The 12194-nt window shown below is 43.4% G+C and overlaps 1 protein-coding gene across 3 annotated transcripts in view; it reads left to right on the forward strand.

The window, feature by feature from the left end:
- The window catches only part of MGAT5 (alpha-1,6-mannosylglycoprotein 6-beta-N-acetylglucosaminyltransferase), a 325249-nt gene that overhangs the window by 7971 nt on the left and 305084 nt on the right, over positions 1-12194 (forward strand). The window contains exon 1 of one of the 3 annotated variants that reach the window (XM_032250744.1): positions 7304-7688. The exons of the other annotated variants lie outside the window; for them this stretch is intronic. The gene's annotated coding sequence lies outside the window, so the exon portion shown is untranslated. Of the gene's footprint in view, positions 1-7303; positions 7689-12194 lie in introns of those variants that run through there. 3 annotated transcript variants of the gene reach the window in all.

Genomic DNA, 12194 nt, shown 5'->3' on the forward strand with positions numbered 1-12194 from the left:
CAAGAAAAAACCATGTAGCTCCAATAAAGAAAGGAGTGTCATGGAGCTCTTACGGGTGTAGGCTGGAAGTTCCAGGCCTGGCGTGCCAGAGTGATGAGAGGAGATGTCCAGGCAGCATGGCAGCGTGAGTGAACTCTGACCATGGCATGTGAGGTTTCTGCAGTTAGCTGGCTGTCTTCATGTGGGCTGGTTCTGTGCTTTGTGATTCTGATTTCTTATCTGCCAAGCGATGCATCACTTAGCTTCTCCTACACTTGGGGGATTCTACTAATGTGCCTGTGTGGCCACGTTCTGCACACTCAGCTACTTTACCTTCTTTATTCTTAAAAAGATTCTTACGTATGTTCCTGATTTTGAGGTTTTGTTTGGTCATTATACTCTTTTAGAGTTCATCTTTTAAAATTAATCTTTCTGTCGACATTTTTTTTTTGCCTCTTAGCACACTTCATGGTCTTTTGCAGGTCAACAGATTGGGTGTCTGAATGTGAGTGTGTGTGTCTACACATTACTAGGGCTTATTACCCTATTGTCAATGTTATCTTAAGAAAAAGTGGAGGCTGGGTGCAGTGGCTCATGCCTGAAATCTCAGCACTCTTGGAGGCTGAGATGGGAGGACTGAGCCCAGGTGTTTGAGACCGGCCTGAGCAAAAAAGTGAGATTCTGCCCCTACAAAAAAAAAAAAAAAGAAAGAGAGAGAGAAAGAAAGGACGGAAGGAAAAGAAGAAAAGGAAGGAGAAAGGAAGGAAGAAAAAAGAAAAGAAAAAAGAAAGAAAGAGGGAGTTATCAGAGTTAGAGTGAGCGGCAGGTCTGGAATAGCCATCAGTTAAAGGAAGTCTGCAGAAAGTTTTTGTGAAAGGATTTTGTTACTATGGCTTTTCTCCTAGTACCAGCTTGTTAGAAAGTGTAGGTAGGGGATCCTCGGTCATACTGTGTATTATGATTTTATTGTTCTTCCTGTGGAGTGTTTTTCATGATAATGAATTGGCTTATTCTATAATACTGCCTTTTCTCTGTTTCTCATAAGCAGAATCAAATACAACTTCCCAGTTTTTTTTTTTTCTTTTTGGTGACAGGGTCTTTCTCTGTCACCTGCGCTGGAGTGCAGTGGCACAGTCGTGGCTCACTGTAACCTCCAACTCCTGGGCTGAAGTGATTCTCTTGCCTCAGTCTCTTGAGTAGCTAGGGCTACAAGCGTGTGCCACCACACCTGGCTAATTTTTTAAAAAAAATTATATTTTGGAGAGACAGGAGTCTCGCTGTGTTGCCCAGGCTGGTCCCTCGAAGTCCTGGCCTCAAGCAATCCTACTGCCTTAGTCTCTTGAAATGCTCTGATTACAGTTGTGAGCCACCATGCCCAGACAGCTTTTCATGTTTTTATGCCATTCCTGGTTAAAACCTCTTAAAATTTGGAGTTTCTTCCTCCCAGTTCAGTGGTTTCAAGTACGACTTTTCTATTTCCTCATTGTCAGTCTCTAATAGAAACACTATAAGAACACCTCTATTGCTGCTGTAACAACCGCACACTTAGCAGCTAAAGCCATGCACATTTATTCTCTTTGAATTCTGTAGGTGAGAGGTCCCTTCTGGGTCTCACTGGCTGAGATCAAGATATCTGTTCCTTTCTGGAGGCTTGAGGGGAGAGTTGGTCTCCTTGTCTTTTCTGGAGGCTGCTTGTGTTCCTAGGCTCTTGTCCCCTTTTCCAGTTTCAGTGTGAGCAATGTCCAGCCAAATCCTTGTCTCTCTGCCATCACACTGATACTCTCACCAAGCTGGGAAAGATGCTCTGCTTTTCAGGATTGATGTGATTGGATTAGACCAAGCAGGGTAATACAGCATGATCTCCCCATCCCAAGGTCCTTGATATAATGACATCTCCCTGTAAGGCAGCATAAGCACTGGTTCCAGGTATTAGTATGTATATGATGAACATTTTTGGGGACCCTTTTCCTGCCTGCCACAGTACTCCAAACTCTTAGTAAGGAACTGGTTCTTTGCTCTTTATGTAAAGGAACTATTCGTCTTGTAAAGAAGGTTTACTGTTATAGGACCTGTTCTTCTCCCTGTTGAACATATTCAAATCAACTATTTGCAAAACACATTGGTATCTAAATAAGGTTTGAAGTCTGCTGAGGCCAGATGTTGAGCTGAGTATTTTTACATGTTCTGGCTTATGTAACTGTCAACCATCTTATTACAGTGGGGAAACTGAGGTACAAAGGGAGCTTGCCCAGGGTCACACAGCCAGAAGTGGCAGAGCCAGGGACCAAAAGTCTGCATTCCCTAAATCACCGTTCTTTTCACTCTGCTTTTCTGCCTTACAAGCGATAAGGCAAAAATACAATGAGAAATGGTAATAGAAAACCTTAAAATAACATAAAACCTCTCTCTGTGTCTGCCAGGGTGATGATAAACTATAAATATTTGCCTGTGGTAGATTGATTTTTTTTAACTAATGGCCTCCATTAATGGCCTCCCTGTACCCCCTTTATCCACACTCTTTGCCCTGTCACTTTGCAGCTTCTCTTCCTCCTTCCCTCTTCCCCCACCCTGGTCCCCCACTCTCATTTGCCTGTGTGACTTGCTTTGGCCAGTGGGATGTTAGCACATGCTGTGTATAAACAGATTTGTAAAAAGTGGCTGTTTCTGATTGCCTTTTACACGACTGGGCTTGCTCTTTCAGACCCCGCGACCTCCGTGAGATCATGCCCAGGCTAGCCCAATGGAGGAAGGGGCAGGTTTGTGCTTGTGGATTCCATCCTAGACCAGCCAGTGCCACCTGACCTGTCAGTTGCCTGCTATCTCCTTAGCAGGTCAAGATCAGCCAGGGTCACCGGAATCACCCACCGGCTGACCTGTAGAGGGGTGCAAATCATCCATGGTGGTTGTAAGCCACTGAGTTTGGGGGCAGTTTGCTGTAGAGCAGTTATTAACAGATGCACAGCTCATGTCAAATGTTTGAATAGGAAGTAATTTTAGTGTCCTTTTAAAAACCTTTTCATTAGTTACTACTTATAACTAATATTCTTTTAAGATTGTATTTAGGTTCAAGAACTTGCCCATTATATCTGCCCCTTTTTCTCTTTTTAGAAAACCATTAAAATCCTTTACAGAAACAGACTTATTTTCCTTCTGAAATTGTTTATCTTCTAATATGGTGGCTTTTGACCCCAACCTAGAGTAAGAAATACATGCTGACTCGGAACTCGCATATATAGGTAGATAACACCAAGAAAGTTTTCGTATAAAGTACTTAACCTTTATAGGGCCTCTGGTGTTTTCTATTTTGTTCTGTTTCATTGACTTAAAAAATTCTGGTCAGGGTTCAGGGAATAGGCTGCCTATTTTGTAAATAAAGTTGTATTGACACGTAGCCAATCCCACATTTGTTCTTCTGTTGTTTATGGCTACTTTCACACTACAATGGCAAAGGTGAGTGGTTGTGACTGACAGAGATGATCTGGCCTGCAAAGCCTCAAGTATTAACTCTCTGGCCTGTGAAGAAAAAGTTTTCTGACTTTTGCCCTGAATGGATTTCATAACCCGTCAGTTAGTTGTGACCTGTTCACGTGACCCTTCGCTCTCCTGATACCCTTCTAGAAATGACAGTGAACATGTCTGACAGATGTGAAAACTGTCTGTTCTCTGTTTACTTGGAATCAACAATTAAGCCCTTGCCATCTAACATGACACCCAACTGGCTTATACAGGAAACTTCAAACATTTCTAAATTGTTTCATTATAAGTAATGTTATGCACCCCCCTTCTTAATTTATTTTTAAATAAGGCTTTCTAGTGGAAACTAACTGGAATGAAAATGGATACAAATTCCATTCCAGTGCTGGTTATTTATTCATTAGATCCCAGCAGTGCCTTTTTTGGTGATATAATGGAGTCCATTAGTGGGAAAGGCAAAGAAACAGTGATCCTGGCTTCTTTTACAACACCTTCCTGGCAGCTGTGCCTTATTGCCACATTTCTGAATTAAGGTGGTGTTATTTCTGAGCAGAGTAAAATTTAGAGACATTAAATCATGGACTTCTGTGGTTGAAAAGACTTAGGAATTTTTTTTAAGCTCAGAGTTAATTGGATCCTTAAAGGCCATATTCTTCAGTACCTTCATTTTTCCAAGCCTATCAAGAAAAGACAACATTGTTATTTCTGTTGTGTGCCTCATGGGATTGATGAGAAGGAGCTGAGGCAGAAAAAAACTTCAGAGGGATCTGGATATGTCTTTGTAGAATCTGAAATGCCAGGTGAAGGATGGTCCCTGGCCCATTTATTTATTGTCTGTGAGAATGGAATAAAAATAAATGAGCTTGAACCTATAGCATGAAGAGCTTAGGTGAAATCTGAGAAACGTCCCCCAAATAAGGTTGGTCCTTTGACATTGGGATAGGTTATCCTGTAACCGTAATAGGTTCGTTGCACATAGCAAGTCAATATGTAGAGAAACTGGGTTGCAGCAGAGAAAGAGGATTAATCAGAGGACCACCGAATGAGGAGAGGGGAGGAAACCTCAAGTCCATCTCTCTGAGGAATTTGGGTTAGGGTTTTTAAGGGTTTTGGAGAGGGCCGAGCTTGGAGGTTGTTGATTGGTCAAACAATACAGGGTGAACTTGAAGGAGATGAAACAGCTGCATTCTCATGCTGATCTGTTCCTCTGTGGGGGTCTTCAAACTGGCTGTTGGAATTTAGAGTCTGAGAAACATTTTAAGCCATCCTTTAAAAAAGGCTTTATGGTGCTACTATCAGAGATCCTGTCTATAGGAACAGTGGGGTTGCAGATCAGTTCCTAAACAGTCTTACTATCCCAGTATCAGAAGTCCTACCTACAGGAATGATAAGGGATGTAAATGGCCACTATCTAGTGCTACGTGACTTTTAGCAACAGGGATGTGAGCCAGGGTACAGCCTTACTGGTGCTTCATTGTAACTATATTTCAGTCCGGAACTCCACATGCAATTCTTAACCAACCCTGTGGGGATGGCTTCACTCCTAAGCGTTTTTGATGTTAGCTGCTGCCCTTAGTTCAGATGGATGGCCATCTTTCCAGGTGGTTGGATGCCTTTAATTAATAAAGATTATTTTGGGTGTTAGCAACAGAAACCTGCTGGAGCTTGCCTCAGCGGAAGTAGAGAACTCGCATTAGGAACACAAAGATAGGGTCCAGGAGCCCTCTGCAGCCTGGGATCAAGGCTCCAGGAACCCCAGAAATCCTCTTTGCCCTCCTCTCTGCTTTTAACTGCCTAGCTGCTTAATTCTCCTCCCTACCTTATTCTTGTCCCGAGGACAGAACTCTGAGTAAGGGGATTTGTTATAGGGTATAAGCCACACAAGACTGATCTTTTGTAATGCCAGTTCTGGTTTTCCCTCAGTGCCGAGCTTGAGATCACCCAGAGGTGGGCAGGGGTTGGCACCTGGAGACAGGACTCTAGTTCCAGGCCCTAAAATGTCATTGGGGGCATTTCAGCATTTTGGGGGGGGCAATTTTGATTGTCAGTGATTGAGGGATGCTACTAGCATTTATTGGATGGGGACCAGGGATGCTAAAGACCTGTAATGGGTAGAACAGTTATGTATCACAAAATGTTTCCTGTTACCCACTAGACAATCAGGGACAAGCAAAACCTGAATCTAGACATAACTTACATATAAGCAAATAATTGTTGCACTTTTTAAGTAAACATCAACTTTTCCAGTTAATGAAGGAAGATAATGCTTTCTTTTGTTAGGAAATTTACCATTTTAGAAACTCACCCTACCCATACATAGCATTAGCACATCACCAGTATCAGTCCACCTTTGTAGCAGATGCATTTTAAAAATTTCACGTTAGGTGCAGGCATCTAATAGCTCCATTATGTCTTTTAGAGTGGTCTTACCCAACTAATTGCATATTGAAATACCTTAGGTGTGTCATAAATTACTTTCCTTTATTGCCTTCTCTGTCAATCTTAGGACGTTAAATATATGTGTTTGAAATTGTGTTTAGGTAAGTTATCTAAGCATTTGGTTCAGATAGTAAAGGGAGTGTTACAAGCTCACTGTAAGCCCCAGGGACTTTGGGGCTGATTGGGTTTAGAACACAGCACTAGGGGAAATGAATTGTAAAGGAATATTTTTTCTCTAGCCCAATGATTCAGCTGAATTAATAGTTTTAATGTGAAGCATTAAAAAGAAAAAAAAGCAGACTGTGGCCCATGCATAGGGTGTAGCAGGAATTGAGATGTTGGCCCATAGTGCACCTCCCCTAGCCACACCCATGGGTGGTGGACTGTCCTTGGTGTACAGCCTCCACCCTCCCATACGTACGGTGGTTTTTGGCTCTTGCTGGGCCATAGCTCCCATGTAGGTCTCTGCATTATTCTGGAAAAGCTGCAGGAGTGGAAGGTGAAATTAGATTGTCACCTGAGTTTCGTAACTGCACAAGGTTTCAGGGAGACCTGTGAGCTTGCATGGGAAAATATTAATATAAGTCATAGTAGTATTAGTGCTGTTTATGATTTTGTCACCAATAGAAATCTGTTTTCATGTCACATTAGAGATGGTTAACAGGTGTGTTGAAATATCAATATTCATCACCACTTTGAAATTATGGTGGTGGTTGCACCTGTTGCCAGATAGTGTTGTTTGTTGTGTTAAGAAATAAGCTGCAGGTATTGCTATATCACAATTAAAAACAAAGTTTGGGGGCCAGGCATGGTGGCTCACCTCTGTAATCCCAGCATTTTGGGAGGCTGAGGCAGGCAGATCACTTGAGGTCAGGAGTTCGAGACCAGCATGCCCAACATGGCGAAACACTGTTTCTACTAAAAATAAAAAATTAGCTGAGCGTGGTGGCGGGTACCTATAAACCCAGCTACTAGGGTGGCTGAGGCAGAAGAATCATTGGAACCTAGGAGGTGGAGGTTGCAGTGAGCTGAGATCACACCACTGAGCTCCAGCTTGGGCAACAGAGTGAGACCCTGTCTCAAAATAAATAAATAAATACTTTGGTAACTATATTTAAATATGACTGATTTCTTCTGCAGTCCTATGTATTTTATTTTATGCTTTAAAAAAAAATCCTTCTGGCCGGGTGCAGTGGCTTAATGCCTGTAACTCCAGCACTTTGGAAGGCTGAGGCAGGCAGATCACCAGGTCAAGAGATCGAGACCATTCTGGCCAACATGGTGAACCCTCATCTCTACTAAAAATACAAAAATTAGCTGGGTGTGGTGGTGCATGCCTGTAGTCCCAGCTACTCTGGAGGCTGAGGCAGAAGAATCGCTTGAACCCAGGAGGCAGAAGTTGCACTGAGCCGAGATTGCACCACTGCACTCCAGCCTGGCGACAGAGTGAGATTGCGTCTCAAAAGAAAAAAAAGTCCTTCTGAGAAGGAGTCCATAGTCTGCCACTATTCCGCCAAGGGGTGGAATAGAATTGTGGTGTGTTCTAGACTCTGCACACCCAGTGCTCCCCTTTCCCTCCTCTTCATCAAGAGTTGACCTCTCCTGACTTGGCCTTTCTCCAAGGCTGTCAATTGCGAGTGTAGAGTGGATGTGGGCTTATCTCCAACTGGCTCATTTTTTTTTTCTCAGACCCGGTTCAAGAATTGAGCTCTATCCTTGGCTCACTCGTTTATCATACGCAAGGAGGCAAGTTCGTCAGAACATTCCTCCAGCAAGGCTGTATCTAGCAGTACAAGGTATGTGATTCATGTAAAGCCAAATGTCCTAATTATCTGAATCCTAAACAGAATTTGGATTTCAGCTTCTGTTTCAGTTATTCAAGTGGAGAAAACCTACAGACATTCTGCAGGAAAATGCCCTAAATACACATTAGCCCCTTGTTTTCCTCTTGGTATGCTTCAAGTTATATCATCACCAGTAGCACTCTAAGAAGTACCCCATTGTCCAAGAAATACATTGTGTACATGGTTGCCAGGGGTGTTTTCCTGTTGCCATTGCCCTGAAGGTGTCAGTGCCATAGGAATGCACTTCCTCTTGGCTGCCCGCTTGCCACTCAGTGAGTCCAGCCCAGAGGGTGTTGTGCTGTCACTGTAACTGGATTTCTGGAAGTGGAGTCAGCCTTTTTCTGTTTCTGGAAACTTCTTTCCATAGGAAGTGACTGCTCACAGAAGAACTTACTGTACTGAGCCTTGCTGAGCTTCAGACTCTAAGCCATTGCTGTGCTGCCATTGGTATCTCTTTCCTCTTGTAGCTATATTTAGAGCATGAAAATGCTGAACATTTCCTTTCTCCTTCTTTTTCTTTCTTTCTTTTTTTTTTTTGACAGAGTCTCTCTCTGTTGCCCAGGCCGGAGTACCAGTGGCACGATCTCGGCTCACTGCACCTCTGCGTCTGCAACCTCTGTGTCCTGGGTTCAAGTGATTCTCCTGCCTCAGCCTCCCAAGTAGCTGGAGCTATAGGCACATGCTACCACGCCCGGCTAATTTTTTGTATTTTTAGTAGAGACAGGGTTTCACCATGTTAGCCAGGATGGTGTCGATCTCCTGACCTGGTGATCTGCCCACCTCGGCCTCCCAAAGTGCTGGGATTACAGGTGTGAGCCACTGCACCTGGCCTCCTTTCTCTTTCTTTGGAAGTCAGAGTGGGGAGGGATTTCTCGTATTCAACACAACTATATTAAAAGATAGTGGGAATAATTTTTTCTTCTTTGTTTCAAAAAATATTGTGCTGAAGATTGGAATAGAATAGTCTCAATTTTTTTTTTCTGGTTTATTTTTCTATGGGTTTTGTTGTTGATCAGTTTTATCATTGAGGCAATTCCATTACATTATATTCTATTGTTTAAAGAGAATGTATGTGTATTTAACAAGTTTATCAATGAAGTGATAGCATCTCAAATTATTTATTTCAAACAGAAATAGCAAAGTTCTGTTGCTTTCTGAGTCACTGATTGATATTACAGATTTGTGTTAAAGATTGTTGGCACAATTAGGCTTATTTTATTTTAAATGCAGAGTCTTGCTCTGTTGCCCAGGCTAGAGGGCAGTGGCACTGGTCACTGGTCTCAAACTCCTGGGCTCAAGTGATCTTCCCACCTCAGCCTCCTAAAGTCCTGGGATTATAGAGGTGAGTCTGACCTAGGCCTAATTTTTAAAGTGAGATGCCTAAGATTATTTCATTAAGAAGCTGTCCTTCTATCAATGGCTTTTTTTTTTTCTTCTTTTTTTAGCTTGAGAAAGCAAGAAATTCACCACATTTACTCGCTCAGTGGTAGTGGTTCAGTCTGTAGGATCTCTGACCACTCCCCTCCCCGACTCTGAACCAATTCACTTGGACTGTTTCATAGAGTTTTGGTGGTTGGGGTAAATTTTGATCTTAATCCTACTTTGTGGAGAGCATAAAGAAAGTCCAGAAGGTCTAAAGTATAAGAGTAAAAATACCCATGTGCAGTCCATCTTCTGGTCAGATGGATGACAGAATTAATTGTGCAGCTGCTGGACACAGATAGATCCCATTGCCATTTTATAGACCATATCACAATAGAAAGTGGGAAATACAGGTCCTGTCTTCAGCTTGACAACCAAAAGGTGAGGACTTTACACATACAAATGAACACTTTCTCTCTGAGAACAGACCTTTTGAGCGTGGTAGCTGGTGTACGGGGAATACTGGGTCCTCCTGTGACTGCATCTTGTGTACACCATCTAATTTCATGCTTGGGATAACCACGTATATTAGCTTCCCTTATTTTCACTGAACAAATGTGAAACTCGTGGGAAAGTGAAGTATGTTGTCTGGGGTGGCTCACATAATAAGCAAGGTGGTCATATAATTTATCATCCAAATCAGGATGCTTTTGAGAGTGAAGGGTGATGCTTTTGATGATTATGCTGGGATAACAGGTGTAAAAGGTGATATATAGTCCCCCTACTGATAAGGTACAGATTGGGGGTTAAATGCAGGTCTCTGATCTTAAAGCTCTTAAAGCATGCCTACTTTCCATTACATGCTGTTAGACCACTCTGTCTGCAGATGAATTGGTAAGGCACAGATGGAAGAACCTTCTGAAGATGAGTTTGCTCTAAGAATAGAGCCAAAGAGAAATTCTCTAAGGCTAGGCGAAAGGTTTTTTTTGGCCAGAGAAATGTCTAAGAGATCTTTCATGTGAAAACATGGAAAGTGTTTTGCTGGAAAGATAGTTTCTTCCTTCTTAAAAACGGTTTTTCATTGATTGTTTAAAAGAATGGGTCTGCTTTAACATTTGTAAGAAAGACAGAGTAGGAGTCACAGAATCTCATATCCAGGGCAAACATCTTCATAGCCTGTGGCTGTTAATATCCAGAAGGGGAGATGAATTCTTTAATAGTAAGGTGTGTAGATACAAATTTACTACTCTTGTTTGTAGCACTCTGGCCGTGGCTGCTGTTTTGTGTACGGTATAGTCATTACTCTGAGACGTTAAGGTAAAAATCCCAGTCTTCAAATAGACTGCACTGCCAGACTTGCTATACTGGGGTTTGTGACAAGCCTTTGTGCCTCTGTGAGCTTCAGATACAGACATGCTAACACACCCAGTGGAGGCTCAGTCATGAAGACGGATGAAGCGCAAGGTTCTTACAAATGAGATTACAGCCCCGCCATGAAAAGGAATGAAAAACCTCGCACAGCACCCCAGGAATTATTTGTTCGCAGTGTCATGTTCTCTTGCAGCTTTCTAAGCCAGCTGAGGTGTGAAAGCAAAAGTTTCATGACAGAGCGGTTCTGTAAATACTGGAGACTATAAAATAGCCCTGCTAGATTACCACTTGTCATCAGGTCAGCAGTGCCAGAGGATGACATGCCATCCACAGGCCAGGTCACACTGTTGGCAACCCAGAGCAAGCCGAGGGAGGGGTGCTGGTTAGGCACTTGCTGGACCATTCGGAAATAGCTTTTAGTTGAGAGCTGTGACGTGGCCTTCCTTCTACACCCGTGTTTAGGGAGGACCTGCCTTCTGACCCTGGGAACACCTAGAAGAGCATGAATCCTAAAGTAGGTAAAGTGAAACTTGGCTGGTGTGGAAGAAAAAGTCCCTCCTCCATCAGGAGTGACCAGCAGGACCTGGAGAGGGACTTGGGGGGTCATGGCCTGCACCTGCCACCAGTGCTGGGTTGCGTGAACCACTCCCTGAAGAGGATCGTGATCTCTGGCTGTCTTTATGAAGGGCCAGCTCTTTGCCTGGAAATAGGAGAACTACCGGCAACAAAACAGGGAGAAAAAGAAAAAGGAGCGGCACAAGACAGCAAAGCCAGCGGAGAAAGAGGCGGCCTGGGTGTGGAAGCCACGGCGGTTCCACTGTGGGAAAGGAGAGATGGGACGATGTGGAGCAGCTGTGCTGCCATGGGCGCCATGAGTCTGCTTAGAATGGGGGACAAGGCAGTGGCTGGCAAGTCAGAGATCCTGGGGCCGATGCTTTCACTGCCGCTAAGTTTGTAAGCCTTTGTCTCTTCCACAAAAGTGGGCGAGTTGGGTTAGATGTTACCCAGCGTGACTGCCAGCTCTAAAAGTCTTTAATGCCAAGCCAATGAGTCATTCTTGTAGGGCTTACCTGTGTGACACAGTAAACACTGCTGAGTACTTTATATAGAAACAGGGCAAAAAGGTTAATATAACACCTGTGCCCACATCCAGGGTGGGACCATGTCATAAACAGTCCCATTGCTCCAGTATTCAGAGAATAGCTCATTTTGTACAAAGCATTTATGATATGCCAGGCAATGTTCTGGATACTTTCCATTGATTTATCTATTTGTGAAATAGATTAGGAAAATGAATTAGCAGAAAAACAAGTGCCAGCTGGGCACTCCTATTAGAGAGAGGAGGAAACTGAGGCACAGAGAGGTTAAGTAATTTGCCCTAGGTTTCATGGCTAACAAGTGAAGGAGCCAGAATTTCAACCCAGGGAAGCTGGCTCCAGAACCCACACTGTGCGGCTGCTGTGGGGGTGCTGTGATTTAAATGTCCCCCCCAAAACAGATGTTGTGGTTTAGTTGCCATTGTAGCAGAGTGAAGTAGGGCCTTTAAAAACTGGTAGATCATGAGGGTACTGCCCTTGTGAAGGGATTAATGCTGTTATCCTGGGAATGGGTGAGTTACTGAGAGTTATTGAGGGTTCCCGATAGAAAGGATGTGTTCAGCCCACTTCCCTCTCGGTCTCACATGGTTTTCTACCATGTTCTGACTCAGCAAGCACCACACTCTTA

Source organism: Sapajus apella, unplaced genomic scaffold (assembly GCF_009761245.1).
Source record: "Sapajus apella isolate SASKATOON/1434 unplaced genomic scaffold, GSC_monkey_1.0 scaffold72, whole genome shotgun sequence".
In the NCBI taxonomy this organism is placed as follows: Eukaryota; Metazoa; Chordata; class Mammalia; order Primates; family Cebidae; genus Sapajus; species Sapajus apella.